We start from the raw sequence: 26,261 nt of genomic DNA, 5'->3' as shown, positions 1-26,261 counted from the left end.
ACACAGAAAATTGTTATGGTGATTTCTTGGTTTATGTCACTGGAAGAAATATTTTTAGCCAGTTTCTGTGGTTGCTTGGAATAGCTTTTTCATATGATTATCAAGTGTAGACATGGTTCTGCGAGACACCATTGAGGTTTGGTGTCTCATAGCTCTCTTGGAGCATGATTCTAGTTTTGAGTGTGAAGATTTCTGTGATTCTTTATGATGTTAAATATGCTTGAGAGAAAAGTAGAGGGAGAGAGACACTTGCAGAAAGAGCCGTGCAGGGACAGATCTGTGATGACATGAGGTAAGGACCTCTGTGCAAGGTGATGTTGAGGGAGGTGTCAGAAGCAGCACCTTGTTGAACTGAAGTTACCTCATTAGTAGAAGATCTATTTCATATGCATAAAGTACTAGATTCAGTCACTGTCATGTCCAGTGCATGTCTGGTATCTCCAGATTTATATGTTTGCTTGTTTAAGGATCTTACTTACCTGCCAGATTTCAGGCAAGGTACTAGACTAGATGCCTCCTTATGAGGCAGCTTCATAGTTTTTAAAAAAAAACAAAACATTGCAAGTAGAGGGGTGGTCCAAATTGAGATTCATAAACTTTGCACCTAAAACTGTTTGTGTTGCCCAAGGGCAGGGAAAGCCACATAGTTCTGCTCTATTTGCAGTTTTATTATGTAAAGAGGTTAGTATTAAGTTTTACTCCAGTTGTTTACTCTGGTTTTTTTGCACTGGCAATAGAGTTGTTCTGATGATACATGAGGTATCTGCCACATCTGCCAAAGTGTATAAAGGAGAAGGGACCCTACAACCTCTATCTTTCCTGTGTTTTCCCCTCTGAAGATCAAATCATGGTGCCAGCAAATATAAGGATAAAAGATACTGGGTTAAAAAAGGACTTGGCTTACCAGCTTCTTGTTATCCCATCCATATGGTGTTTTCTTGGCATATGTTTTCTCCCCAGTGGGGATCCAAAGCACCTTAGATCATTTGCCTTGTCTGCTTCTTGGAGAGTCATGTGAATCATGTTGTATCTCCCTTTCTACATTATTTCCTTTTCCCCGCCCCCTGGCAATCCCCAAATCCTCATTTTTCTCTGCTTCCTTCTCTCCTTCCCAACCACCAACCAACCTGGGCAGCCCAATCCTAACCTCCGTGGTGCCCAGCCGTGGGGTAACTGCTGGTAGACTTCCTGAGGACTTTGGTGTGCTCGGGCGTGGGGAGGGGAGAAGCCTAGCTTGCTGTGAGGGAGACCGTCACCATGACAACGCCAGCATAGGACTCCTGGAGCGTGTGAGAGGTGGAGGCAGCCAGAGGAGAGGGCCAGCCCACCTCCCCTGGATTGGCCAGTCCTGGTGCACGTGCCGCAGCACATGACAGTCAGGGGCGAGGAGAGGTGGCCCCGGAGAGGCTGATCGCTGTCCCCAACCTGCCCCCTGTCAGAGAATGGAGTAAATTGTGGGCTAACAGTCAAACTCCTGTGGTTTCCCGGCATGCCAGCAGGGGACATGGACATTCTCTCGGCGAAAAATACAAGTTCGCCCCCTGCCAGCTTCCCCCAGTCTTGGAGACCCTCCATGAAGTCTTGACACCCCCCTGCGGTGTGCATGGAACTCCTCCCCTACAGGCTGCAGAATGCAGAGTGTGAGGCCTCGGCCATGCAGCCACTCTGTTCGCTCCCCCCCACCCGCTGTAGGTTGTGCCCTGAGCACAACAGCCTCATGGGTTGGGCAGGCTGTTGGGATGGCCAGGCTAAGGTGCAGCACTCAGCCTCTTGTGGGAGGAGTGGGGCACAGGCCCCCCTCCCCTGTCCAGCCTAGCGCATGCAAGGCTGGACAGGGGAGGGGGGCCTGTGCCCCACTCCTCCCACAAGAGGCTGAGTGCTGCACCTTAGCCTGGCCATAGTTCCCCCCCAGGACCAAGCGAGACTGGCCCCAAGACATTCCCTCGGGGAACCCACTGACAAAGTAGCAGAGAGGAGGGGCACAGGGAATGTGCAGCAGACAGCAAGCAGGAGAGACAAAGTATTGCACATTGCAGACTTTATTGGGCTAGAACAAAGTACAACAGTATCCCAGCCACAACTTGAAAAGTCTTGCAGGCCACGGGGCTCCACACTCAGAGTGGAGAGTAGGAGCAGCTGATTGAGTACAGAGGAGGGCAGGAACAGCTGACTGAGTCGGGGAGGGGAGGCTTGAGCCGCCACACTCGGAAGCCTCTGTGTCGACTTCCCTCTTGCAAAAGAGAGACAGATCAAGAGGCAACGAAGGGGCAGCAGCTGCAGCAGGAGGCTTTTTGCTGAGGGGATCTCTTAAAGGGACAGTCTCTGACCCACCTTCCTGCAGGCATCGGAGCAGCTGCCAGACCCCCCACTTCTCTCGGTGCCCTGCAAATGGTGGGAACAAGACAAAGGACAGACAGGGGACCTCTAGCGACATGGGGGGGTGCAGCATGCACTCCCTGCCTGAGCTTGCAGTCCGGGTCCAGTGCCAGAGATGCTGGCACTCTGCCGAGCTGTGAGTGAGCGGGGAGAAACTTTGGGGTGCACAGTTGTACTTACCCGTCCTTGTGCGTCCACCTCAGCACGCTGAGCATCTGGGGACTGGGCACCTGTTAGAACTTGGGAAAAAGCAGTTAGCCACAGAGGAGAGACCATGCTTTCTTCCTCGCAAGTCAAAGAGCTCGCCCTGCCCTGCCTAAGCAATCTCGCTGTGCCGTGCCCATCACCAAGGTGCCTCATCCCTCGCTCCAGGGCTATTTTTGTAGGGAAAGCCAAGCAGGAACTCATTTTCATATTAGGCCACACCCCCTGATGTCACTATTATTTCACATAGGGCTTTTTGTGGGAAAGCCCAGTAGGAACTCATTTGCATATTAGGCCACACCCCCTGACACCAAGCCAGCCAGAACTGTGTTCCTGTGCATTGCTGCTCAATAAAAGCCCTGCCTCGCTCTAAGTCCGCGTGGCAGGGAGCTCCTCGACAGAACCCCTCACTTCACGGTCTTCCCTACCTAATGATCCGTGCAAGGCTGGAGTGAAAGAATTTCTAGGTTGTGGGGAGTGGTGATTGGGTGTTGGGGAGGGGGCTCACCCAGCTCGGTGTGCATGGAGATTGGTGACCCACTTATACGGCTCCCTAAGGGGTTTGCAGGCTCCCATGGCAATCTCTGTTTTCAGTTTCAGTGAGTGCCTATGGGATATGCCACTGTTTTTGTGGACATAACTTTACGTCTCTCGGGGGGGGGGGGGGGGTGTCATAGCCCAAAGTCCTTAGGGAGCCGCCTAAGTCTGGCTGCGCCCCTGACTGCACCCCCTCCTGCACTGGCATGGCTCGCTCTGCAGGATTTACACCTGCACTCAGGCGCAGCCCTCCAGTGCCGCTGCTCTCAGGCGGTGCAGCGCTCCAGTGGCCCTGCACCTGTGTAAGTCACCTTCGCCATGGCGCAACTGGACTTTTGTGGGTGCAAATGCGACTTGCACCAACGCAGGGGGTAGTTTGCTCCCAAAGCACTTTCCCCCCATAGGATTGTGCTCTTAATCTACCCTCCATCTTCATCCATGTTTATTATTTATGTACTTCATTTATTAACCCCTAAAATAACAGAAACAGCACCTGAAACATTAACATTAATACCCTGCCTTTCTTCCCGGTGGGTATCCAAAGCACCTTACATCATTTTCCATGTCTACTTCTTGGAGAGTCATGGAAATTATTTTGTATCAGGTTACCCAATAATTGCTGGCAGATCTGGCCCCATGAGTCTTCCTCAAAGGCCAAGAGAGTGCTGGAAATGGCCCTATCACCTCCCTTTGCCTTTCACTTGCCAAAAAAGAAATACTTAAAGCCTGGCAATATAGTTGTGGTTGCCTAGCAACAGTCACTGAAAGTATTTGTGTCATAATGTTACAGGTGCTGCTTCTGTTACTTTAGGGGCTTACCATTCCTGTATATTTTGTTTTAGATTTCAGATTTTTCTGAAAACCTGGGGCTTTTTCATATTTGTAGAAAGATCTGTCATGTACGTTCAAGGCTGCAGTCTCAGGATGCAAGCATTCATGTGGAGAATCAGATATATTGATGATATTCCACCTTTCAATTTAAAGATGATCCAGTGCGTGGGCACCTGCATAGCTATGATGGGCACAGCATGGTGACACCCCCTCACTCATAAGCCCAACCCCCATGGATACCAGATCTCCCCCACCCCCAGCTTGGGAGGATACCAGGCCTCCTCTGATGTGTTGTCACACAAAGAGAGGCAAAGAAAAGGCCATCATGTGTGGAGGAGAGCTGCCAAGCACATGTTGCCTTGCTTCCTGATTCAGCGTAGTTAGCGCTGATTAGCAGGCACCATGGTTAAGGCAGAGCTGAGCTCCTCCTTCCCCTTCCACCCACTCCTGCTTCCTGATTCAGCATCATATGGCATCCTCTTCCCTCCACTCCAGATCTCTCTTGGGGGAGCTTCTGACCCCAACAATGATGCCATCAGCAGGAAGAAGAAAAAGCAGGCCCCACCCCATCATGGCACAAAAGGAAAGAGGTGTGGGGAGGGAGAGAGGACAGAACAAAAAGAGAGGCTTGCAAAAAGATCCAGCCGACTGTTCAAGCCGTGTAGCTGCTCTGGATTGCTGCTGGAAAGTTCAGTTATTTTTGTTGCTTGGGGGGGGGCGGGGGGGGGAGAAATCTTGGAGGATGAGTTTGAATTCTGAATAGGCAGGGAGATTTTTGCTCCTCTCCTCCATTTGCTTGCTTGCTCTTTTGGCAGCGTGAGAAAGTTTGCAGAGAGAGAGAAGCACTGGTGGGGAAGCAAGGGGTGGAGCTTGCTGCTTTTATTTTGTATTATTTTATTTTTATTTTACTATTTTTGTGATATCAGCAATGATGTCATGCCCCCCTGATGCCCACAACTGAAAATTTTCTGGCTACAGGGGCGGGTTACAAATTACTTTAAAACACAACAAAATAATAAGAAATTTAAAAATCACAGATCAGAACAGCCTTCTAGCAAGCTATGAAACAGAGTTACACTCTTCTAAATCCATGGGTTTAGTGCAGCTCTGATTAGGATAGCACTAGGGCATGAAACGAGAAATGAACCATGCTTTGAGTATGAACCAGGTTGGTTCATGGTTAATTTTGAACTGGTTCATTTGGCTGCCTCATTCCTGATAAAAGAATGAAAGAAAAACCCCCAACCCAAACTGCATTTTTCATGGTGGTTCATTTGCTTTGTTTTTGTGGTTCATTCTCCAGATGGCCTGATTCAGTTAATTCCTAGGCAACGCTGGGGTGGACTTGTAGAGAGCCCTAGAAACACTCAAAATAGTTTTCCATTGCTTGATTGGCAGCTCTGAGATCCACCGTGGGGCTCCCATTCTACTCTATGGGATCAGATTATAAACTGGTATAATACCACACTCTGACTCAGCTGCTTTCACTTTGCAGCACAAAGGGAGAAGTATTAGTTCAGTTGTTGTTTGCTGTATGGCTGATTTAGGGACTGCTTTCCCCCACCCCCCTACACACACAGTGGGACAATTTTTTAAACATGTCTCCTGGCTGGGAAGGTGTTCCTTGCTGTGGTTTCAGGGACCAAACCTGAAGCTAGAGCTGAGCTTTCTTGCTGGCATCTGCTTTGCGGGGCTATAACTCAGACATCCCAAATTCAATCTTTGCCAAATTTGTAGGGCTGGTGGAGGAGAGCCTACTGAAGCCTCTTTGTAAGTTTGGCATCTCTAATTTATGAGGGAGCTGTTCTACAACCTCCCAAACCATGAACCAACATGAACCGCCATTTCCCGGTTCATGCCCATGCCTAGATAGCAGTGTAAAATGCAATTTCACATTTCAGAGAGCTCTGAGAGAGAGCAGATAAGATGTGTTATAAGGGTGAGGTTTGGCTTTCCAAACAGCTGGGGGAGTTGCTGAGAATTTCTGAGTTTGTGTGATTGTGTGATTGCTGAAAATTATGAGTTTGTGGTTGCTGGGGAACTGCTGTTTGTTTGATTTGAGTGGACTGTAGGTGATTGTTGCTGATCAATTAGGAGTGGCTGTGTTCCTGGGGCAGACTGAGGCCCCATCCTCTTTGCAGTCTTAAGCTGCACCTTGCCAGAGGCGCGAGCCAAAGGGCAAGAGCTAAAGGGCTCTTGGCCTGTGGCTCTTAGCCTGAGGGCTGTGTAAGGACCAGGAACCCAGATCCCTATTTTCCTCATGTTCCTAATAAGGTAACTAGACCCTCCAGAAGGAGAGCCACATAAACAAACAGGATTTAAAAGGGGACTGTATATTTTAAAAAAGCTATCATGAAGGTAGAATGCCAGCAGGGGAATGGGGACTTTCCAATGTTTTGCGCTGAGTGTCACATGTATGACTATCTGCCCACAGGACAGAAGTCTTGGGTGTGTGCTCGATGCAAGGAGTTCCTGGTTCTCAGGGAGTGAGTTCGTACCCTTGAGGCTGAGGTGACTGACCTGGAGAAGCAGAGACAGTCAGTTAGGCACTCGGAGAAGTCTCTCAGGGACATATTAGATGAGCCACACTCTGAACATGGCAGCCCCGTTGCTGCCAGGGAGCATGAGGGTTGAGAGGGAACAGGGCACCGTGCTGAGGATAAGGGGAATGCGCCCTCAGAAGGGACCTCTTCTTCAGTTGGTGAGCAGGTATCCTTTCGCTCCAAGAAACCATCCCTGGGCAGGGAGAGAGGGGGTGTCTTGGTAGTTGGTGATTTGATCCTTGGGCAAGTAGACAGCTGGGTGGCAAAACAGCGTACTGACCGTATGGTGACTTGTCTGCCTGGTTCAAAGGTAGCGGACATTATGTGTGTTGTAGATAGGCTGATAGACAGTGCTGGGGAGGAGCCAGTGGTCGTGGTGCATGTTGGCACCAACGATGTGGGGAAATGCAGTTGTGAGGTCCTGGAGGAAAAATTTAGGCTGCTAGGTGGGAGACTTAAGGCCAGGACCTCCAAGGTAGCCTTCTCAGAAGTGCTACCTGTTCCACGTACAGGGCAGGAGACACAGGGACAAATTAGAAGTCTCAATGTGTGGATGCGACAGTGGTGTAGGGAGGAAGGGTTTAAGTTTGTTAGGCACTGGGATACTTTCTGGAACAAGCAGGAGCTGTACAAAAGAGACGGTCTCCACTTGTCCTCAGATGGAACCAAGCTGCTGGTGCTTAAAATCAAAAAGGTGGCCGAGCAGTTTTAAAACTTAATCTTGGGGGAAAGTTGATAGGAGATGAAATGTCTCTGGCTCAGGAGGACTCATCTCAAAGAGATGAAGGGTTAGCTGTTTTTTTTCTACCGGGTAATGGATCAGAGTTGTCCACTGAGATGGTGACAAACAGTATGGAGTGTCTGCCAAAGTCTCGAGGCAGCAGGAGGAAAGTTACGGGCCTAACTTGCCTGGGAAATTATAGATGTTTGTATACAAATGCTAGAAGTGTTCGAAGTAAAATTGGTGAGTTGGAATGTTTAGTGTTGAGGGAAAACATAGACATTGTGGGAATTTCAGAAACTTGGTGGAATGAGGAGAATCAGTGGGACACGGTGATTCCTGGATATAAATTCTATCAGAAGAATAGGGAGGGAAGGGTTGGAGGTGGAGTGGCTCTGTATGTCAGAGAGGGTATACTGTCCAGTAAGACTGAGGTCAGAGAATTAGATTATCTTCTAGAAATGCTTTGAGTCGAAATAGGGCCCAAAAGGAAATTTAACTATGGGAGTTTGTTATCACCCACCAAATCAAAAGATAGAGGCTGGTTATAATATGATGGAAGGATTAAAGATAGCGGCTAAACATAAAAACTGTGTTGTAATAGGTGATTTTAACTACCCGCAGAGTTTCTAGATGCTTTCAATGACTGTGCTGTGGAGCAGATGGTCACAGAACCTACCAGGGGTGGGGCGATCCTGGATTTGGTCCTAAGTAATGCCCAAGACTTGGTGAGAGATGTAAAAGTGATCGCACCGCTTGGGAGCAGTGACCATAACGTTATTGATTTCACCATTTGTATAAATAGGGAGTTGCTCCAAAAGACCGGCACAACCACGTTTAACTTTAAAAAGGGTAAATTCTCTGAGATGAGGAGGTATGTGAAGAGGAAACTGAAAGGAAAGGTAAATAAAGTCAAAACACTTGAGGAAGCTTGGAGGCTATTTAAAACTACAGTCCTAGAAGCTCAGATAAAATATATACCACAAGTTAGGAAAGGCACAAACAGGTATAAGAAAAGGCCTGCATGGTTAACAAACAAAGTAATGGACGCTGTAAAAGGTAAGAAGGACTCTTTTAAGCGGTGGAAAGCTAGTCCAAGTGAGATTAATAAAAGAGAACACAGGCTGTGGCAAATCAAATGCAAGACTGTGATCAGGCCGGCAAAAAGCAACTATGAGGAGCATATTGCAAAAAACATAAAGACCAACAATAAAAATTTCTTCAAATATATTAGAAGCAGGAAACCAGCCAGGGAGGCAGTGGGGGCCTTGGATGACCAAGGGGTAAAAGGATACTGAAGGAGGATAGGGAAATGGCTGAGAAGCTGGATGCATTTTTTGCCTCCGTCTTCACCGTGGAAGATGAAAAGTGTTTGCCTGCTCCAGAACCACAAATTTTGGAAGGGGTGTTGAAAGACCTGAGTCAAATTGAGGTGACAAGAGAGGAGGTCCTACAACTGATTGATGAATTAAAAATTAATAAATCACCAGGTCCGGATGGCATACATCCAAGAGTTCTGAAAGAACTCAAAGTTGAACTTGTGGATCTCCTGACAAAAATATGTAATCTTCCATTGAAATCTGCCTTTCATTGAAATCAGTGCAAAAAAACCAGAGAAAACAACTGGAGTAAAACTTAATACTAACCTCTTTACATAATAAAACTCAAATAGAGCAGAACTATGTGGCTTTCCCTGCCCTTGGGCAACACAAAACAGTTTTAGGTGCAAAGATGGAGAGAAAAGAGTGAAAGGTCCTTTCTCCATTCAGCTTTGCTCCAGATCTACTGAGCCACTTGAAGGCTGTGTTCCTTTGCCACCACCTCTTTCGTCTGCCCGGGACCTTGGCAGGCCTGGTGCTAGGGCCTTAGGCACCCCAGACCAGCACCTGTTCTGTGCCCTCCAACTGCCTCTGCCCTGCTGCTGCACCCCCGCCCATAGAGAGAGCAGGCGCAGCGGTGTGGAAGGAGGGATGGGCAGGCTCCAGCCGAGCTGGGCTTGTGCACTCTTTGGTTAAAACAATTTTATTTGGTAACATATGTTAACAGATTATATTTCTTGCATCATTAATAACTTCTTTTATCTATCCCATATATTACTTTCTACCCACCCCTCCCCCCGTTACTTGACCCCCAGCCGTGTTATTTACTTAAAGTACTAATGTTTAAAGGTACCCTTAACTAATCAAAACAAAAATTAATATTCTTCTTTTTTCTAAAACTTAATCATTATCAAAAATTGTCCAATGTCCTTTTATTTTCCACTCTTTTTCTACATATCTTCTGAACTTTTTCCACTCCATCTTAAAAACTTCTAAATCATAGTCTCTTAAAATTCTTGTTAATTTGTCCATTTCATTCCATGTCATAACTTTTACAATCCAATCCCATATCTCTGGTATTTTTTCTTGCTTCCACAACTGCACATATAATGTCCTAGCAGCTAAAAGCAAGTACCAAATTATAGTTCTATCTTCTTTTGAAAATTTTTCCATTTGTAATCCCAACAGAAAAGTCTCTGCAACTTTCTTAAATTCATATCCCAAGATCCTAGAAATTTCTTGTTGAATCATCTGCCAGTACTTTTTTGCCCTATCACAAGCCCACCACATATGGTAGAAAGAACCTTCATGTTTTTTACATTTCCAACATCTGTCTGGCATCTTATTATTCATCTTTGCCAATTTCTTAGGAGCCATATACCATCTATACATCATTTTAAAACAGTTCTCTTTGATACTATGACACGTTGAAAGCGTCATAGAATTCTTCCACAAATATTCCCAAGTTTCCATATGTATTTCTTTATTTACATTAATTGCCCCCTTAATCATTTGAGATTTCACTACTTCATCTTCCGTAGACCATTTTAAAAGTAATTTATATAATTTTGAAATTAATTTTTCATTGCCTCCAAACAGAACTTTTTCCATTTCTGTTTGCTCTTTTCTTATTTCTTCAGTTTTAATATCATTCTCCACCAAACTCTTTATTTGTTGCATTTGAAACCAATCATATTTATTGTTCAGCTCTTCAGCATTTTTCATTTCTATTTTGCCACTTTGTATTTTTAATAGTTGATTATATGACAACCAATTTTCTTCACCCGTCTCAGCTGGTGTTTTTATCACTTCGGCTGGCACTATCCATAACGTTTTTTTCTCATCTCCATATTTCTTAAATTTCATCCATGTATTTAGCAAGCTGTTTCTTATATAATGGTGAGAGAAAAAGCAGTCTATCTTTTTTCCCCCATAAGCGTGCCAGCCAAATTTATTTCCATGACCTTCCAACGCTAAGAGTTTTTTGTTTAACAACATTATCCATTCTTTTAGCCATACTAAGCAAACTGCTTCATGATATAATTTTAAGTCTGGTAATTGAAATCTGCCTCTCTCTTTTTTATCTGTTAAAATTTTCATTTTAATTCTTGGTTTCTTCCCCGCCCACACAAATTCTGAAATTTTTCTTTGCCATCTACTAAATTGTTTACTGTCTTTCACAATTGGAAGTTTGAAACAAATCCATTATTCTTGGTAGAATATTCATTTTAATTGTGGCTATTCTACCCAACAGTGATAAATTAAGTTTATTCCACTCTAACATATCTTCATCCATTTTACGCCATAGCTTCTCATAATTATTTTTGAACAAATCAATATCTTCATTGTTATCTCCACACCCAAATATTTTACCTTGGAGGTAACTTCACAGCTCGTTAGTCTCTGCAATTCTTGTTGCTTAATTATTTTCATATTTTTACATAGAAGTTTTGATTTTTCTTTATTAATACAAAGTCCCGCCAACTCTCCATATTCTTGTATTTTGGCTAACAACAAAGGTGTGACTTGTATGGGGTTTTCATTTATAAACATTATATCAACTGCAAATGCTCTGTATTTGTAAGTAAATCCTTTTACTTTTAATCCTTCTATTGTCTTCTGTAAGATCAGCATTTATACATAGCCTTGCATGTTGTTCAGTATATATTGCTTTTATCATTCTTATAAAGCTTTCTCCCAGCTCCATTTTCTCCATTACTGCAAACATAAAATCCCAATTTAAATTGTCAAATGCTTTCTCTGCGTCCGCAAAGAATAACGCTACTTCCTTTTCTGGATGTCTTTCATAATATTCTACAATATTTACAACAGTTCTGATATTGTCTCTTATTTGCCTTTTGGGAAGAAACCCCACTTGATCTTCCTTTATAAAATTTATCAAATATTGTTTAAACCATTCTGCCAGATTCTTGTATATATTTTAGTCATTATTTAATAATGAAATTGGTCTATAATTTTTTACATTCGTAACATCTCTATCTTCCTTTGGAATCAATGAAATAACAGCTTCCTTCCACGTATTTTTTTTCCCTTTTGTTATCATATTCATCAATTTCTGAAGTTTCAGGATTAACTCCTCTTTGAGGGCTTTAAAAAATTTAGCTGTATATCCATCTGGCTGAGGTGCTTTTCTATTTTTCATTGCATTAATTGCTGCTTCAATTTCTATTTTTTCAATTGGATCGTTCAAAACTTTTCACATATTTTCTGCTAAGGGTGCTATTTTTATCTTTTGTAAGTATCCATCTTTCCTTTCCTTATTTTAACACCTTTAAATAACTTGGCATAATACTTAAAGAATTCTCTTTTTATTCCTTCTTGATCTACCACCTCTCTTCCATCCACCACAATTTTATTAATAATTTTACTTTCTTTTTCTTCAGTTGCCAGGCCAAATATTTTCCGGGTTTGTTTGCTCCCTCGAAAGATTTCTGCTGCAATCTTTTCAGATTCCATTCCAGTTTTTTATTTAACAAATGTCTCATTTGCGTTCGTAATATTGTAATCTCCCTTATAATTTTCTTTTTCCCTGGCCTTTTTCTCAGTTTCTGTTCTTTTTTCTTTATTTCATTTTGAAAGTCCAACATCTGTTTTTCTTTTGCCCTCTTATCTTTGTTATTCAATGTAATCAATATTCCTCTCATTACTGCTTTATAAGCATTCCAGACCGTCTGAAATTCTATATCCTCTTTATTGTTTATTTGGAAGAAAGCTTTAGTTTCATTTTCTAGAGGTGTCACTATTTCTTTATTCTGTAGTAAATTTTCATTCAATCTCCATCTTCTCAACTTCTTAGACAATTTTGTAATCCACATTATTGGGTTATGGTCAGCCCCAATTTTAGGTAAAATCTCTATTTTCTTTGTTATAAGGCCTAAGTCTTTAGTGCCCCACAACATGTCAATTCTGGAAAAAGTTTTATGTCTTGCTGAAAAAAAGGTATAGTCCCGCACTTGAGGGTTAAATTTCCTCCATATATCCTCCAAATTTTCTTGTTTGACCAATTAAAAAAAAGACTTTGGCAATTTTCCTTATTATTTTTTTTTACCCCCAGAACTATCCAGTGTGTTCTTAATTGTTCCATTAAAGTCCCCCATTATCAAAACTTGGTCATAAGTCAGTTCATCAAATTGTTGTATAATGTCTTTTTAAAAAGCATCCTTTGCACCATTTGGTGCATACAGTCCCAATAACAACGTGTTTTTTGCATTTAATATTATTTCTGCCGCTACAAATCTTCCATCTTTATCTTTAAACACTAATTTCGGCTCCAATTCTTGTTTAATATAAAAAATCACTCTCCTTTTCTTCTGTTTAGCCAATGAATAAAATTCTAGTCCCAGTTGTTTATTCCATAAAAATTTGTAATCCTTTTGTTTGATATGCACTTCCTGTAAACAAACTATATGACAATTTTGCTTTTTAATCCAATGAAATGTTGCCTTTCTTTTTTGTGGTGAATTTAGTCCATTTACATTCCAAGATAATAATTTGTAATCCATCATGGTGCAAATTCTTTATGTTCTTCATAAAACCTACGCAGTTCCTGTATGCTTGTAATTGTAATCCTTTTACCTTGCAGCTCAAAGGTCAGACCTTCAGGTATTATCCATCTATACCTCATTTCATTGTCACGTAGTTTTTCTGCCTTTCATCTCCTGATGACAGACATCTCTGACTCACTGGGTTTTGTCTATGTGCATCCCACAACACCCAGAATCAACTTCCCAAGAGTCAGAAGGAACTCAATTGTACAAGGCGAGTTGCCTTTTGAAAAGTCTGTACGGAGGTCTCTGAATCCCATTGAAGAACTGTTTTAAGGAAACATGTATAGCACACTGATTGCTTGATTAATCCCTTGCCTGATGAAAACCCACTGAAATGAGCTCAGTCAACATCCTTGTAGCAATCACTATGGGATTTATGAATTTTGTAAAAAACTATATCATTGGATTCTTATTGCACATCAAAAATTCTCCAGAAGGAACAAGGACTATCATCATAGTAAATTTGCCTCCTTCTCCCTCTTCTAAAGGAGTAGCTATGCTGATAGTATAGTAAAGGTAAAGGTTCCTTTGCAAGCACCAGTCGTTTCCGACTCTGGGGTGACATTGCATCATGACGTTTCCATGGCAGACTTTTTACAGGGTGGTTTGCCATTGCCTTCCCCAGTCATCTACACTTTCCCCCCAGCAAGCTGGGTACTCATTTTACCAACCTTGGAAGGATGGAAGGCTGAGTCAATCTTGAGCTGGCTACCTGAACCCAGCTTCTGCTGGGATCAAACTCAGGTCGTGAGCAGAGACTGCAGTACTGCAGCTTAGTACTCTGCGCCACGGGGATATAGTAAGGGGATAGGCAATTTCAGTAGGAATCGGCAGGGCTGCAGGTCATGCCTAAATTTGAAGGGTTTTGGCTTTGACTTTTTATGTGGTAAAGCTTTTTAAACTTGAACAGTTCATATTCCAGTTACCCACAATGTGAATTTCATATCCATTTATGTGCATAAGTATACATCCTGCTATATTTAAAGATTTATATACAGTCTATGTTGTTTATAATACAGTATCTGTTCAAGGGCCACCGTTCTCATAAATAATCAAAATGACCAATAACTGGGAAATCCATAATGTCTCTATGTGGCTGAAAAGATGAGTCCTGTGATTTCCATGCATAGTTTATAAATTCTCTGGACTGTGTTTATTCTTGAGCTGGATAAGAAAGCTTTGCAAATATGTTCTAGCTGATTCCTAGGCATTCTTGATAATCTTTTGGTTTTATATGGAAAGTCTAGTAGAATGCTGACTATATACTAAAGCCTGAGCCTGCTTTGGCGGGGAGGGTAGAATATAAATCAAATCAACAATAAATAAATAAATAAAATAAAAATGATCACATGTATTTCCAAAGGAGTTAAGGCAGTTTTGAACTTGTCACAATTACGGTTAGTGCAGAAATAGGGCAGGTTGTCTCCCCATTCTCCTGAATACTATTAGAACAAGCTGTCTTTGGGGCTGTGATGAAGGAACTGTGTAGGCGTATTGTGTTTAATGGAAGAAAGTTATAAGATGGACATGAATGAACAAGAGAAGGAAGGCAGAAAATGATTTGAGAATATAAGCAAGAATGGGGTGCATTGTCACAAAGGGGCAATTGTTTTACCACTCTTCATGAGAAATTATTTGTGAATAGTTAATGATGCAGTATTCCAGTACATTCCCATGTTTTATGTCAGAGGCCCACAACCTGCAGATTGGCCATTTGGGTCAGGAGGAAAGTGGCCCTTCTCTGTATTTCTGATCACATGTTATTATTCTCCAAGGAACACCTGAATCACTGGTTAGAGAAACCACTGTGAATATTGTATTATAATAACAGATGGATTTTTGGGCAATACAGTCTTGACCATATTCAAGGAATGGCATTTGAACTATGCTGTGAATTCACTAACGGCTCAATAGTGGGTGCAGGCTGAGATGGCCCCAGACATTTGAACTGCCTCATCTTTGCCTACCCTTCTGCTGCCGGCGACCCGCAATGCCTCTGCAACCTCGTTCCCTAGCTGGCTTTAAACACTTAGTGATCCGCCAGTGCACAATCTTCAGGAGCCACCACCAGAGGCCTTACCCAGTTGGCCCTGGGCCAGCAATTTCACTTCCTTTGGCCATGGCTCTCATCCTCCTCCATCTCTGAGTTCCTTCTCTTCTGTCAGGGCTGGCTTATGTTCCTTCCTCTGTGGTTCTTCTCCACCTATAGTCCTTAGTCTACCTCAGGTGCCCTATTGCTCTTCTCCTTGTCTTGGGGCTGAGAAGGAGAGAGGGTTGACAGTTGTGGGTCTCTCCAGACCTTTGAGCTGTGGAGCTAGAAAACACCTTTGTCCTCACATTTCTCTCTATTGAATGGGAGTGGGGTAGGGGGATTGCCAAAGTCATAGTTAACTTAGGGTGCCCAAAAAATCTTTGGCAAACCCTGAATGAATGACTGTTAGCTGCTCTGGCCTCTGTGCCAGAGAAGGCAGGAGAAGGCAAAGTTGCAGTGATGAGGCAGGGATAGCAGCACAGAGCAGGAGTCATTGGAGGATTTTGGGTGGGTGGGGGTAGCTAGGAATTTCCTAAATTGTGCAGGGGATTGGACTAAATAACCCTTGTGGTATCTTCTAATTCTGTGTTTCTATGTTTCCATCAGTGGAACCCTCTTTGTGCCAGAGGAACATGCTGGCACCAATAAAACAAGCCAGTAGGATCCAACCCCCATATTATCTGTGCAATTTGAGCTAGCCTCCAGGAGCTTAGTTGCATGTCTAAGTGAAGATATTAATTTGCATTCTCTCTCTCTCAAATTGTCAGTAGTCCTCATTTGAAGATCATGGGAACTCATGGGCCTTGGTTGTTGACAGCAAACAAGTTTTATGTGTAAACTGAAGGAAACTCAGAGGAAGTGTTTATGAAATATCACCTAGTGTTTTGTGCAACAAGACTTGTTTCTGTGCCATAAAAATATACGTAGTGGCACATATATGAAATTTATAATCTCTTTGTGTTACCTTACCTAGCATAGTAGTCTGACTTCATGGGGGTGAAAGAACCACTTTGTTAGAAGAGTTCCCATTTTGGAATACGGCTTGAGATCTCTCCATTCAGCTGACATTACTAGTCAGTAGGGTTGCCAACTCTGGCATGAGAAACTGCTGGGGAATTGGGGAAGAGCTTGCGAAGGGTGGAATTTGAAGAAGGGTAGGATTTGGGGAGAGAAGGTAGCTCAGTGGAGATGTGAGTCCATCAAAGCTGCTATTTCATTCAAGGGAACTGATCTGTAGTCAGGAGAACTCCAGGCACCACCTGAAGGATACCAGACCTACCAATCACACATATACTCATACCCCATATTTTCTCCATAATCTGGGGTATCATATCCAAGATCAAGGCTTTTTTTTTAAACAGGAAAACAGTTCTGGCTGGCTTGGTGTCAGGGGGTGTGGCCTAATTTGCAAATTAGTTACTGCTACAAAAAAAGCCCTATTCAAGATTATTCAAATTTATGGAAGTGAATAATTACTACAGAATTAACAATTGCAAATATTTAAGAGGATGATTTAATCCAGGGGTGGACTGTGTTCAGCTTTGCATGACACCCTTTTTAAATGGAATCCCAGTGGTCTACTGAGATTTTTAAGATATTTATTTTTATAAGTTTTAAAATAAACATATTGGATGGGAATTTGGACTATTGTTGGTTTTGTATTTTCAGTGAAAGGATTCCATTTTTTACTTCTTTCTTCCAGAAAGTCAGTGGTGCAACTTGATGACAGTATAGGATTGCCAAGTCCAATTTCGGAAATATCTGGGGACTTTGGGGGTGGAGCCAGGAGACTTTGGGGGTGGAGCCAGGAGACACTGGGGTGGAGCTAGGGGGAGGGGGGGACGGCTGCCGCTGCCGCCTGTTCTCCGCTCACCATAGCTGCTCCTCCGAGATGGGCTCAGGCTGAGCCCATCTCAGAGGAGCAGCTAAAATGAAGCCGAGAAGAGGCGGCCCTGCTCTTCCGGCAGTTTCTGCAGGAAACACCGCTGGGCAACTGGGCCTCCGAGGAAGGTGTGGGGCCACAGAAGCCGCCCACCCCGTCTCGGGGAAGCCGCGAAGGCAGCAGAGAAGGGAGGGCGTCAAGGACAACCCACCAGGCCTCGGCAGCTCCATCCCCCCGGCCTCCCTCCCTCCCGTGCCACGGCAGGGCAGGGTGCTTACTCACCTGGGGTTGCTGGGACTTGGGGGGGCGGCGGCTGTGCTGCTAGAGGCAGCTGACCACGCGGTCGGTGTAAAGGACGGGCTTGAGGGTGCGCGAGCGCTACGGGCGCAACGGGCGGGGCGTGGAGACCTTCTGCTACGGCTGGCCGCAGCGCTCGCGCACCCTCAAGCCCGTCCTTTACACCGACCGCGTGGTCAGCCACCTCCAGCAGCACAGCAGCCGATGAGGAGCACATGGAGCGCGAGCGCAGGCGGCCCCCTCAACCCCCGCTGGTGATGCTGTGCACCCCCAGCATCCTCCCCGGCAGCCCCCGACGCCGCCAGCAGCAGCAGCAGCAGGAGGACGCCGCTTCTCCCCCCCTTTCCATTTTTTGGGGGAGCGAGGGAAGAGGCTCGGAAACCTGGGGTCCCCCGCTAGAGCGGGAGGGTTGGGACCCCTATGACAGTACTATTTTACATCTTCATGCCTGCTCAGCATTTTACAAAGGATACTGACAAGACAAAATCATGACCTCTCTCTCTTTTTATTGTTGTGATATTATTGTAACATCCAGCTGAAGAGTTCTGAAGAACTCGAAAGCTTGCATGCTGTTTTGTGTCATGGTGGTTCTAATGAAAGGCATTATATGACTTGTTGATCTTGGTTTTTGGTCTTTGCTTTGGACCAACATGGGTGCCTGCAACTTCTTCACTCCTTATGAGAATTTCAGCAAACCGCAGGTACTTGGCAGTCTATCAGAATCTGAAAGCAAGAATGAAATCCAGAACCTGGCCAGTGACTGATCAGTGAGCCTAAATCATATCTTGTGCCCAGCTCTCATTTAGCTAATATTCAGTTAATATTATGCAATTTATTGTGATATACCTTCCAATTGATGCCTTTTTATCAGACCAGTAGGTATTTTTTTTGTTTTTGGTAATACTAGAATATCCACATGTTATGGCACAGTCAGCTTAAAGAAAGAAGAGTTCAGATATTTCACCTTGTCAGTTTCTTTCTTATGCTTCCATCCTTCTTGGGTTTCCATTTGAGGTTTTTTTTTTAATACAAGCAGAGCCAAATTTATGAGATCACAGACTAGAAATAGGACATAATGGTAAACACAGCAATTGTAATGAGTGGAAACTCAGTAGATGGCTAACAATCAACTATTTCTGAGAGCTACTGTTTTTCTAATCTGTTTTTCCCATGGTGAGGAGGTGGTAAGAGCCGATCTGGCAAGATCTTGCTTGTTTGCCTCAAGGCATAATGTCAAATGACAAGAACATGCTGTATGCTGTCTGTTAAACAGATTAATTTGAATTGAATATAGGGTTTGGGGGATGTTTTTGTAATTTTGAAAGAAAGATAAACTTCTAGCTCAGGCAGAGGTATTATCTATATTCCACATAATCATTCACTGAGAGATAACAGCTGACCTCCGCCTGCCAATTGGGATCTTTTAGTACTTCTCTAAAAGCACTATGGCAGGGGTGTCGAACATCTGTTATGAGGGCCGGATCTGACATAAATGAGACTTTGTTGGGCCGAGCCATGTTGGGTTGGGCTGAGCCAGGCCAGGTCGGGTCATGCATGAACCTATTTAACATTAGGTAGCAGAGATGTAAATTTTATAAAGAACACAGACAAACCCAAATATATATTTTTTAAAACCTAAAAAAAAAAAAATGCTTAAAACGTTAGCACTCATTGGTTTTAAAGATGCTTTCTTTGTATTTCTCCCATAGGATCCAGGGAACTGGGCAAAGGAAGCTGTGGCTCTTTCCTTCCTTTGTTTTAAGCAAATAGAAGGAAGAGAGCATGACAAAGAAAGCTATTCCTCTCCCCTTCCTCTCCAAGGGAGGAGCCTAAGCCAATGGAGAAAATAGACGTTTTGCTCTGTAGCTCCTATGCAATTGAGCAAGCCTTGCAAAGCAAGCTGTTATGCAGAAGGAAGCAAGATATAGGGAGAAGGAAGCAGATGACAGCCAATTGCTCGGGGGCCTGATAGGAGCCCTCCGGGGGCCTGATTTGGCCCCCAAACTGCATATTCGACACCCCTGCAGTGTGGTATGGGTCTTCAGAGTAGAACTCCTTTAGCATTTCAATATAGTCAAGAAAAACAAAACATTTAGTAGTTGCTTTGCAAATTCATTATATCAAACTCTAATTTCTAATTATATTTCAGTAACCTCACTAGACCTTTTTAGATCTAACAATAGTATGGGGAGACTGCCAACTGTGTGTAATGGGAGTCTCACTACCTTTGATCCTCCAGATAAGTGTGGTCACCAGCAGGAACACACAGGAACACAGTTTTTTCAGCAGGAACACAGTTCCAGCTGGCTTGGTGTCAGGGGGTGTAGCCTAATATGCAAATGAGTTCTTGACATGTGAAACAATGGTCGCATCAGGGGTGTGTCCTAATATGCAAATAAGTTCCTGTTGCGCCTTTTCTATTAAAAAAAGCCCTGGTGGTCACCATATTGTGTGAACAGGGGTATAATGCATTCTACGGTTGCCACACTCCAGATGGGGCCTGGATATCTCCTGCTTTTACAACTGATCTCCAGCTTGCAGAGATCAGCTCTCATGGAGAAAATGGCTGCTTTGAAGGGTGGACTTCATGGCATTGTACCATGCTGAGGCCCTTCCCCTCCTCAAACCCTGCTCTCTCCCAGATACATTCCCAAAGTCTCCAAGTATTTTCCAACCCAGACCTGGCAGCCTTAATATTTACCCTGTCTTGAAATAATTTTCTCATCCTGAGAAATCTAGTGGTTGATTCATGAGTGCCAAAGCTGTACATGCTTGGTAAATATGCACATCATCTTGTTCTTACAACATGATCAGCGGGCATAGTAGGAGGACTGTGAATACCATGCATTCCTTTTACACGTGGTTGGTATGTTCCTCATATATGGCATTGTCTGAAAAGGTGTATGGTAATGAACTAGGTAAATTATGACAACCAGATTACTCACAGAACTTGTAGTCTTTCCTTTTAAATTTCAAAGAGATCTGTTAAGTAGCAAAGCAAATAATATGGCATCTTTCTAGATAAGACTTTTGTGCTGTTTCCATAGCTAACCTAAAAATGTTTGAGATTGAAGACCTCCTACAGACAGAGTCAATAACAGCGCAATGACATTTCCTTACAATGAAATGTTTTAAGCATAACACAGGAACTTTACGCACATGTTTTGAGTTGCGAAGTGCTTGTAATACAAAGAGAAACAAGGACTCTGTGTCTCCCTTGGAGATTTTGTGCTGTCTCATGCATTATTTAAAACTGTACATTCTTAGTTTTTTGATGCTGACATTTTCAAGAGACTTTTGCCAGCTGTCAGACAATCATGTCACTTATCTGCTCTGTGAGAATGCCATATTTCTAGGAAAAAACAAATCAAAATAGAGGAAGTGATAAACTACACAAGAAAACCAGCCTTCTAAAGAGGAATGGTACATTGCATAACTGCTGAATAACCCTTGTGAAAGGTTACTCTAAGGAAGTGGGTTTCACCTCATAGAGCAGGGGTGTCAAACATCTGGCCTGGGGGCTGAATCGGGCCCCCGTGGGCTCCTATCAGGCCCCCAAGCAACTGGCTGTCATCTGCTTCCTTCTCCCTCTCTGTTGCTTCCTTCTGTGTAACAGCTTGCTCAGTCACACAGGAGCTACAGAGCAAAGCCTCTATTTTCTCCATTGGCTGAGGCTCCTCCATTGAGGAGGAAGAGTGGGAGGAAGAGCTTGCTTTGCCAGGCTATCACAATTGCACAGCAGAGCTACTGAGCCAAGCCTCTCTTCCTTCTATTGGCTGAGGCTCCTCCCCCTCCTGGCCCCTTGGGAAGGCATAAAAGAGCCAGAGCTTCCTTTGCCCAGTTCCCTGGAGCACATGGGAGAAATACAAAGAAAGCACCTTTAAGATCAATGAGTGCTAATGTTTTAAGCACATTTTAAGGTTTTTTTTAAATCTTTGTTTGTGTCGTTTATAAAATGTATATCTTTGCTATCTAATCTTAAATAGGTACACATATTGCCCAGCCTTACATGGCCCAACCCAATAAGGTCTCATTTATGTCAGATCCGGCCCTCTTAACAAATGAGTTCGACACCCCTGGAAGAGCATTATATTTACTGTAATTGATCTCTATTCTAGTCTCTTTGAGGGTTTTCCATGAATGCTCTCAGAAAACAAAATAAAACCTTGAAAATGCTGCATATTCATTTGCATTAATAGTTAAACTGTAGCTGCCCTGAGGACACAATGGTACCTGATGCTCCTTCCTTGCACCTGGAAGTAGAAGAATTCTACAAGCGCCTTAAAAACAGCAGAAATGGTGTGTCATAGAAAAAACAACCAAGACCACTCTGCTACATGCACAGGCTTTGCCTGCTGATCCAGTTCCATTATTACTATTATCTATAAAGTAGTGCAGACAGATGCACTGAGGGAGACAAATATGGTACTAGTGAAAGTGATACTGTGTGTCTGTGATGTGTGTTAAGAAAAAAAAATCAGGTAATCCAACCGTAGGAAAAGAATAACATTTATGATTTTACCCTTCAAATCCGGCCTATGTGGATTTGAAGATCTGCATAGTGGGTTCAGTTCTGGTTCCCAAAATGACCCCAACCAGCATCATGACTGTGAGGGAACCGGCCCGATTCTGCCTTCAGACCCGGTCCCGTCAACTCCCTATTGAGTTGCCAACTCCTGGAGGGAGCTATTTCTCCTCCGGCCACTTGGGCTCGCTGCCACCACCTGCTCAGTCTGGGGGTTCAGATTGAGAGGAACAGGACTCCCAATCCCCCTCTCCAGCTATGAGGCCAGGCCTCAAGGTCCTCTGCCACCCTGTACTTGGGTATCACAGAGACCACAGCATTTCTTCGGGGAACCCCTGGAGGATTGGCACCTTATCCAACTGCATGCCTTCCCCCTTTCCCAGGGCCCCCTTCATAAAGCAGCGTGGTCTAAGCGGTTGGGGATCTATGTGGTACAGAGTTTGACTGCCAGCATTCAAAACAGTAAAAATGTTTAATAATAAGAGAAAGAAAAAAATAAAAACAAAAACAGTTACATGTAAAAGTTTAGCACAGCACCTGAACAGCAACAAGAAGGACAAATAAAAGGTGGATTTAAACGCATCCTCTTGCCCCTGGTGTAAATTAGCCCTACCTTGTGAATTACTTCCTGGGGGCCACTCTGCCTCTCCCACAGGCAGGAGCCCACGGACTGGCAACCTCCCTCCTTGAGCGCCAGCCGAGAACTGCCCTTTTTCCGCCTAACTCAAATTAAAAAAACAAAAGAACTTCCTGCCCCTCTAGGAGGCTTTCCCCCTAGAGTTGGTGGTTTAACTCCAGAACGGAGGAGGGAATGAGGGGAAGGCTAAAGAACTTCCTGCCCCTCTAGGAGGCTTTCCCCCTAGAGTTGATGGTTTAACTCCGGAAGGGAGGGGGAGTGAAGGGAAGGCTAGGCCACACAGCCTGCCTAGTAGTTTCATGTTTCCCTCCAACCAAGCACCAACATTAACCAAGATGGCGTTTCTCCACAATGACCATAAAAAGGACATAATCAGAGTTCACTCTAACATATGACTGTTGTGTATGCGGACTAATGAGACGATTACAAGTGTTCCTGCCTGGCTCATTGGAGCCTGTAGGACTGAGCTTGGGGACTCAGGAACAATGGGCAGTAGGATCCAAATTCCTGCTGCCTTGCTCCAATCACGGGCCCCCTGCTGGTTTGAATGATCCAATGGGGTCCTAGCATGGGAAACTTGAACTGTATATAGTTGGCCCCACTGGGCCAGTCAGGCAGCCTTCTAGTTTACTTGTTATCTTGCTGTAACTAATAAAGAGAGCTATGATCACCACAACCGTGTCTACTTCTTGCATTGAACCAACTATCTTATAGCGACTTTTTAAGAAAAAAACCATGTTAAGTATATATTGTAGGAAAGCTCTTCTGTACACATCTTGAGTGATATGCATCGTTGCTGGTGTGGGGAGACAAATGATACCATGTTCCCTGGTACCTTTCTAGCATATGCCTTGTGTAGGCTAGGAGGTAGAATATGATCAAGTTCCAGGCCTTACATTCATTTTTGAGTGGCAGCAGGTGCTGTGAGCAGGAGCTTTTGGTGACATCGCCATAGTCATTTCTGTACATCCACTCCCTGCAATAGCAAAATACAGCAAAAAATGAATTTCTGATTTCTTCCCTTACACAACGTTATTTGGAATAAGTAATAAACATAAGGTTAATATGAAGCATATGAAGCTTCAACCAGATGCCCTTGGAGACTCATTGCTATTTATTTTAGAAACTGAGCACTAGGGTTGCCAAGTCTCTTCTGGTTACGGGCAGGGGATGGTGTAGGGTTGCCAGATCCGGTTGGGAATCTCCTGGAGATTTGGGGATAGAGCCTGGGGAGGACAAGGATCTCAGTAAAGTATGGTGCCATAAAGCCCACCTTTCCAAGCATCCATTTTCTCCAGGGGAACTGATCTCTGCAGTCTGGAGATGAGCTGTAATTCCAGGGGATCCCCAGGTTCCACCTGGAGGCTGGCATTTCTATTAAACACTGATGTAAAGCCCAGTTGCCATTCAAATCTGTCTGCTTCAGGAAAATTTTCCTCCTAGATTTCCACAACCACTTGGTCCAGTTTTTAAAAATGAGGTAACCCCCCACCAAAAAACCCCCCTGTTAACCTTTTTTTTCTAAGTGAGAAGAAAGAAAAAAATGGGATACCAGGGGCAGTTTCAGGAGAGAGGAAGAACAAGGGGAAAGAACAAATTGTTGATCAGTTCAGATGTGTAGGGTTTGTTCAAGACTGTAGGTGTTGTTTCATTTTTAACAGATAAAAAGAAAGTAATCACCCTGCTCATTTCATCTTTTTTCATGCAAAATGAATGTCTGAGGCCAAGGCTGTGTGGGTGTATTTAAATATAGGGATACTGCCCCCTGAACAGAGGTTTCAAACTCATTTGTTCCAAGGGCCAGTTCTGACATAAATGTCACTTTGTGAAGCCAGGCTATGTGTGCCATAAAATGTCATGCCAAGTACCAGAGATATAAATCTTGTAAAGGACACAGGGAAACTCAATTAACAGTATTATTTTTTACTCAAAATACAAGCATGCTTTAAAAATTAAGTCTTACAGTATTTTCTTTACTTTCTAAAATGAAGAAGTTATTTTTTTAAAAAATGAAGAAGTAAGTATGAGTATGAGAACTCATGCCTTGCCACAACTTCTGTTAGTCTTTAAGGTGGGGTTGCCAGCCTCCAGACAAGGCCTGGAGATCTCCCGCTTTTACAACTGATCTCCAGCTGGCAGAGATCAGCTCTCCTGGCGAAAGTAATGATCAAAACAACTGGAACCGGTGTAATCAATGGAAGTAACAGAAAAACCACCGGAAGCAACGAAATTTACATGGAAACATATATGAATATGTTTTAGTGCAAGCTAGGCTTCCCAATCCCCAGGTACCAGAGGAGGATCGCTTGGTTTTACAGGCTTTCCCCCTCCCCCAGCCAACTGCCCAGTGGGGGAAGCCCCTCCCCCAGAGCCATCATGCACCTCCATGAACGATTCCCATAGGGAATGATGGGGAATTGAGCCCTGGGTATCGGGGGCTCTGAGGGGGCTGTGTTTTGAGATAGAGGCACCAAAATTTCAGCATAGCATCTAGTGCCTCTCCCCAAAATACCTCCCAAGTTTCAAAAAGATTGGACCAGGGGGTCCAATTCTATGAGCCCCAAAAGAAGGTGCCCCTATCCTTCATTATTTCCTATGGAAGGAATGCATTTAAAAATTAGTGCAGTCCCCTTAAATGTGATGGCCAGAATTCCCTTGAAGTTCAATTATGCTTGTCACACCCTTGCTCTTGGCTCTGCCCCCAATGTCTCCTGGCTCCACCCCCAAAGTCTCCTGGCTCCACCCCCAAAGTCCCCAGATATTTCTTAAATTGGACTTGGCAACCCTAGTGCAAGCTTAAATGAAGCTAGACAAAACAAAACTAAGGAACCCTGAGCTTTCAACATATGAATCTTCCCATACAGTCTTTCAGTAGCCCTGTAAATCAACTTCCTTCAAGTAGACTCAGTTGTGAGTGAATGCTTTTTTCCTCAGTGCCCAATTCCTAATGATGCGGAGAGAGTAAGGAAGGAACTACTTATGAAAGGACTCCTCATGGTTTTGATCACTTCGTCAGCCTCCTTCTCCCGATGTTACACAGAGCTGTTATTAATAACATAACATAAATATGTATCCAAATCTAATCTCCTTTAATACAGAATTGTTGATGCAAACTCACCCTCAGCTCAATTTTTTCAACATAGGTCTACGCTCTCATCAGTTGCTGCCGGCTCTCGCCATTCACAGTCTGTGTTTTTCATCAAATCACCAAGAAAAACATGTGTTTAAAGAGATACAGTTCCCACAACAAAAAATGAAAAAACTCCAACAAAATAGCACATGATTCTTAAACCTTTAAACCTGACAGTGCTAACCGTTCACATTCTAATTATCACTTTAATTTGACGGATAGTATTTGTTACCTTTAAAAGCAGGCGCAACTCCCACTCTCATTATAATGACGCTGAGTTTTACAAATAACCAGCTTGGCTACAGCCAAACTAAAGAAGCAAAAATTACAGAAACAAAAAAAACAACCCCAGATTCACTGGGCCAATAGTGGCTGACTCCCATTCATAGAAATGGTGAAAAGTCTATTGCCAAATTCATACCACTAGGCGCCATAGTCTGCAACCTGAATATCCACAGATTTTCCTGCTGCAATAGTATCTTTTCAACAAAAACAACTCCCCTAGAGCTCCAGATACCCACTGATCAATTCTCCATTATACCCTATGGGAATCAGTCTCCATAGGGTATAATGGAGTGCCCAGCAGACATTTTCCCCCCTGCTTTTGAATAACCCAGAAGTGGAGGGGGGAGGTGCTCCAAACCAGGGGATCTTCTGCC

General features: G+C 43.7%; 1 protein-coding gene across 3 annotated transcripts in view; it reads left to right on the top strand.

The window, feature by feature from the left end:
• Positions 1–26,261, top strand: part of COL12A1 (collagen type XII alpha 1 chain) — a 180,234-nt gene that overhangs the window by 27,191 nt on the left and 126,782 nt on the right. The gene's annotated exons all lie outside the window — the stretch shown is intronic.

The sequence above is a fragment of the Heteronotia binoei genome, chromosome 1 (assembly GCF_032191835.1).
Source record: "Heteronotia binoei isolate CCM8104 ecotype False Entrance Well chromosome 1, APGP_CSIRO_Hbin_v1, whole genome shotgun sequence".
NCBI classification, from domain to species: domain Eukaryota; kingdom Metazoa; phylum Chordata; class Lepidosauria; order Squamata; family Gekkonidae; genus Heteronotia; species Heteronotia binoei.
The sequence above is the reverse complement of the archived record's forward strand: the minus strand, read 5'-3'. Positions and strand labels throughout refer to the sequence as shown.